Here is a 6,000-nt window from a genome sequence, read left to right as displayed (position 1 = left end):
CGGTGTCTGGAGAGTCAGGTGGCGTGACGCGATGCCCTAGGGGTTGAGGAGAGATTCCTTGAAGAGGTGGGTCTTGAGTTCTTTTCTGAATTGTAGGGGCGTGGGGCGAGTCTGATGCAAGACTAAATATCATAAAATGGCATATCAAAGAGTTTCACTCATTTGCTTGTGAAGCAGTACTCTTGCCCGCCCAAGCAACTTCAGTGATTGGAAGCAACAGGGGAGGAAATGCATGCTGGTCCTGCAGCAGTCCCTCTTCTATGCTAGAATCTCTGGTGCACTGAATGGATGGGGAGGCCATGTATCTGCCGGTCAAATCAAGTGAGCCAGTGCAACAATAACAATTCTAGGGGCCTGTTTCGTGGGCCACTAACAGAGGAGCACAAGCACTTTGTCCCCAAAATCATTAAAATGTGCCCCATTGCAAGGGAGTTTTTTTCAGAGTAGCGTGAACATAATCACTTCTAAGAACTCCAATCTTTGCAGTTTACAGGGATATTACAGCCCCCTTGCCCCTCCCCCCTGTCCCCACCCCCAGCCACCGACTCACACACTTTGGTTAAGCAGTGAATCCAGGATTTTAACCTACTCTGCAATGTAGGCATTTGACTGCATACTTTCCAAGTTATATTTGCTAGAAACATTTCAGTTTTGGCTTTGAATTACTACAATACACTGTCTAATAGTAATTACTTGCAAAGTACACAACTCGCACAGTGAAGCAACCTGATAACTTGTCAATCTCTTTAGAAACATGGCAAGTCAAAATATTACTGTGGCTTTATTTGCATATCCCGAATGAAAAACTACAAGTCCCAGAATGCAATATATTGTGAGTCCAAAAATGCCCTGCTTTAGACTGCTATACTTTTAGCACTTGAAGCAGAATGTTCAGGATATTGTGGCATTAAATGAAACATGTTTTTGGCATAAAAGACACATTTTGCACACAGAGGGCGCTAGAGGGCCGACCAAGATGGCCACTCCCTGTGAGCTCCCGGCTGCCTCCCGCATGAATCCTGATTAATCGCGGCAATCCTGTGGCGAAACCACTAAATCTGCAAAGAATCATATATTCTAGCACGGCACCTCATCCCTGTCGAAAATTCGGAGTGAATCGGACTCGCCTTCCGTGATAAACTCGCTGCGTAGTGCGGCCTGCACAGCCACGACCTGCGTGGGGCCTAGGAGACCCGACCCGCCTGCCCAAAATCCTTTGCAGACGAACAAGAGCCACCCGCGGGACCTGCCGCGGCCACCTCCAGCGGAAAGCGGTACGGGGGGAAAAAAACAAACAAAAATAAATAAATAAATCGCTCGGAGTCAGGGCGCCCACAGCCAGCACTGGGACGGTGGCGGAGCGAGACACCTGCAGGTGGGGAGCGGGAGGCGCGCGGAGACCCACAGAAGCACGCAAAACAGGCGAGATAGCGAGTCTACGTTTCGCCAACAAACCGGGGTCGCTCCGCGGCGTCCCCGCCATTTTGACCCATGGCGTCTCCCCGTGCGTCTGGGTCTCGGCCCCTCGCACGGCATCAAGCAGCCAAATCTGATCGCGTCGCCCGCACCTTGGCTTCACCCCAAAACCAGTCATCGTAGCCAAGTTCAGGATGGGGAAGCCGGACAAGTCCCAGAAATGACTCCATTTTGATGCAGGCCCTGCGCCTAAAACACCCAGGCCGGAACACCGCCCAGAATCCCCGAACAACCAGTCGGAGGCAGAATTGCAGCAACAAATGGACATTAGGGAAATCCTGATGGAATTAAAAGCTGGGATAGGCGGCCTGGACAGCAAGATAGACTTGCTCTCGTCCAAGGTGGACCTGTTACAACACCGGCTCGACAAACACAGCGACAGGCTCGACTCCGTCGAACAGAGTGTCAGATCTGGACGACGGCACATCAGCACTCACTTCACGGGTCTCACCGCTTGAGGGGCAAATGAAAACTGTACTCGCCAAAAACGATGACTTGGAAGGCCGCTCCAGATGAAATAACATCAGGATAGTCGGAATCAGAGAAAGACAACTACCAGTCAGAATGGAAGAACACATCGAAAAATTATGCACTGAACTTTTTGGTCCCACAGTCCTATCGCAAATGTTCGTAGTGGAAAGAGCTCATAGAATCCCTGCAACAAGACCGGCGCCGGGAGCCCCTGCCCGCCCAATCATTGCCAAGCTTCTAAGCTACAAGGACAGGGACTCCATCCTCAGAATGGCAAGAGAAAAGGGCAAACTACACTTCGACGGGGACGACATCCAGTTTTACCCGGACTTCTCGCCGTCTGGCTAAGCCCAAAGGAGATCGTTCACCCAGGTGAAACACAGACTACGCGCCAACCAGATTACGTACTCTATGCTCTTCCCGGCGAGGCTTCGCATTCAACTGGAGGGAAATACCCACTTCTTCAACTCCCCAGAAGAAGCCACACTATAACTCGACCGGCAGGGATGTAAATCCGCAAACCAAACGCTCGGAGCTTCAAACAGAGAAAGGGCAGAGAGAGTCCCGCCGTGACAAACACCTGCGCCACTGACCCAAAGCAGGCAGGAATCAAGCCATCAGGACAATCTTCGCAAACGGGAGGTTGGGGACTAAGCCTAGGAAGGCCACCCACGCCCCGTGCACAGCACGCATTATGTTCCAGTTGGGGGGGTTCCAAACGGACGAATTGGGGGTTGTCCGTGTAAGGAAATTTGTTTTATTATTGTTGTCGTTCGAAACGCGCTCAATGCGCCACCGCCTAACCGCGGGCCTCACCCAGAGCTCCGCCGCCCACCCCTCTCAAGCCCTCCCGCCAGACGCCGCTTCCATGCAATCCAGCCGTCCCATGTGTCCGGACTCTGACTCCGATCTTGCTGCAATCCGGTGTCATATAAATCATCACTGGCACATTCAAAGTAGCTACCTGGAACATTAGAGGGGGCAACATCCCGGCTAAGACACGCAAGATCCTGCAATTACTTAGACGCCACAAGGTCGAGGTGGCAATAATTCAGGAAACCCACCTTTTGCCGCAAAATGAGCACCTGTGGGCCCGCGGCTGGGGTTGCCATCGCTACTTCTCTTCATATTCATCCTATGCCAGGGGAGTCGCTATTCTTCTTCACTCTTCACTGGGGTTTCGCCTGATCCAAACAGAAAGAGATAACGAGGGAAGGGCTCTTTTGGTTCGGGGCGTAGTGGAGGGAGAGGAGGTGGTGTTCGTCAACTCCTACGCCCCCAACACAGACAGCGCAAACAACTTTGACTGGGTGCTATCTCGCCTCTCGCAAGTGGGAAACGCTACATAATATGGGGAGGCGACCTGAATACTCATCTCGACCCACAAAAAGATAAATCAAAGCTAACAACAGCACACCCGTCCAAAGACAACCTACAAGTGCAGGAGATCTGTGAAGCGTTTGACCTATCGGACATTTGGAGGACTCAGAATTGGGAAGCCAGAGACTACATATACCACTCAAGTGTTCATAATACGTACTCTCGCATTGACTATCTGTTAGTCTCTGCTCACAGCAACTAGCAATGGGGCGCATGTCAAATACTCCCCAAAACCTTCTCAGACCACGCCACGGTAACACTCAAATGTCACCTGCCGTCCACCAGGCCATGACCTCCACAATGGCGCTTCAAACGCAGATCCCTCGCTGATCCGACATTCGCCACCGAGCTAAGCGAGGAAATCAACACCTTTCTTGACATTAACCAAGGCACCGTCAACTCTGCCGGAGTGCTATGGGAATCTTTCAAATGCTACGTAAGAGGCGTCTGTCTAGCCAAGGAAAACAGTATCCTGAAACTTATCAGACGCGAACTAGAGACCCGCGAAACGCACCTGAAGGAGTTGGAAAAGCAGCAAGCCGCACACAATTCAGACCAAATCCAGGCGAGGTTGAAAGAAGAACTTCTGAACTTTAGAAAACTGGCTGAACGGGAGATTAAATTTCTGGGGCACAATCACAGAATTAGACAATACGGAGAAGGCCAGAAGCCTGGAGCCCTTCTTGCTTGCCTTATAGCGGCAGACAGGAGGCCGACAAGGGTGGACAGCATCCGGACACCGCAGGGAAATATGCTGCACAAAGAAGAAGACATAGTCGAGGTATTCAGGGCTTTCTTCCAAGACCTATACAGCGCCGGGGGGCCCAGCAGACTCTGATGCGAGCCGGAACTACCTCAACGACACAGAACTTTACTGGGTGGAGGGGGAACTCCGTGAGCCACTAAATGCGCCCATAACGCTGGAAGAGATCCAAGAAGCCATCAAAAGTCTACCGCCTTCCAAAGCCCCGGGGTCCGACGGGCTAATTGCTGAGTTTTATAAACACTTCACCCCTCTCATTGCCCCTCTCCTGCTAAATGTCCTCGAAGAAGTGATCGAATCCGGCATTCTCCCACAGACACTAAGAGAAGCTAACGTAATACTACTACACAAAAAAGACACGCCTCCCGAAGATTGTAAGTCCTATCGCCCCATATCATTAATTAATCTGGACAACAAAATCCTGGCCAAGATCCTCGCTAATAGGCTTCTCCCATTAATGCCTGCACTGGTACTCGCCAACCAAGCGGGATTTGTGCCTGGCCGAAACACCACATTCGGGATACGCAGAATGTTTGGGGTTCTAGCAGCACTTGACCCCGATCAGCAGGCAGTGACGGTGCTGCTGGATGCCGAAAAGGCATTCGACTCTGTTGAGTGGCCCTTTATGTTTGCTGTGCTACAGCAGCTCGGACTTGGGAAACAGTTCATCAAGCTGGTCTCACTCCTCTATAACCAGCCCCTTTCAACAATCACGCTCGGGCCGACTCGCTCGGCACATATCAACCTCCAGCGTGGCAACAGGCAGGGATGCCCACTATCCGCCATGATCTTCGCCCTTGTGATGGAGCCCTTAGCAACGGGCCTAAGGGAACATCATATCCAGAGAGGTCTTAAAATAGGACCTCACCGGCTAATAATATCACTCTATGCCGACTACATAGTCCTGTTCATGCAAAACCCCTGCGAAAACCTTAACCCGATCATGCGAGAAATAATTAAGTTTGGGTTGGTATCAGGCTTGAAAATTAATCAATCGAAATCAATCGTCTTTCCCTTAAACACAAAAACCAAAATAGTCCGAGACGATTTTAACTTCCAGTGGGAGACGGCCCACGTACGATATCTAGAAATTAGAGTGTCCCTAAACCACCAAGATATATTCAAAGAAAGCACACTGAAATTATTAAGAGACAAGGTTAACAGGTGGAAATCGCTAACGCTCACCCTCTGGGGGAGAGCCTCATTGGTAAAAATGGTAATCTTACCCAAACTCCTGTACCTTTTCGCCAACATCCCAATTCTGCTGCCCCGGCGCTTCCTGGGTAATCTGAGAAGCCTAGTTCTGGGCCTCATATGGTCGGCAAACCTGCAAGGGTGGCTTACTCATCCCTCGTGCTCCCTGTCAACAAGGGTGGCTTAGCTCTACCCGATCTAGAACGGTACTACTGGGCGGCACAAGCTCAGTTTCTCAGTCATTGGTACGAACCCCAATTCGTAAGACCGCATGTACAGGTCGAACGGGCACTAGCCTCACCCAACTTGCTAAGGGCCGTGATTATCAGCAATCAAGCTGTGCCACACACGACGCTGAACATAGTGCAATCCACTTTCGCAATATGGCGGAAAATGGCCCAAAAGTACAAGATTCAGTTTAGATACTCTCCTATTCTACCTGCGAAATTCATTCCCGGGATCCCACTCACCGCCGAGAAAGTGTATCTGATCTGGGCGGACAAGTGCAAAATAAAAACATTTGGCGACTTCTTCATACAAGACGCCTTCATAACACCCCAGCAGGCGAGGGAAAAGGGGGGCAGGTCCTCCCTTGACATCTTTTTTGTACTTCAGAGTGCGGTACACCTTGCAGGCCCTCATCCCAACATTCCCACAACAACCTCCCACCTGGCAACTACTGCATGGGACCATTCAGGCACAGGGGGAGGGCAAAC

The sequence above is a fragment of the Ambystoma mexicanum genome, chromosome 13, assembly GCF_040938575.1.
Source record: "Ambystoma mexicanum isolate Mex_15411 chromosome 13, UKY_AmexF1_1, whole genome shotgun sequence".
NCBI lineage: Eukaryota > Metazoa > Chordata > Amphibia > Caudata > Ambystomatidae > Ambystoma > Ambystoma mexicanum.
Note: the sequence above shows the minus strand (reverse complement) of the source record.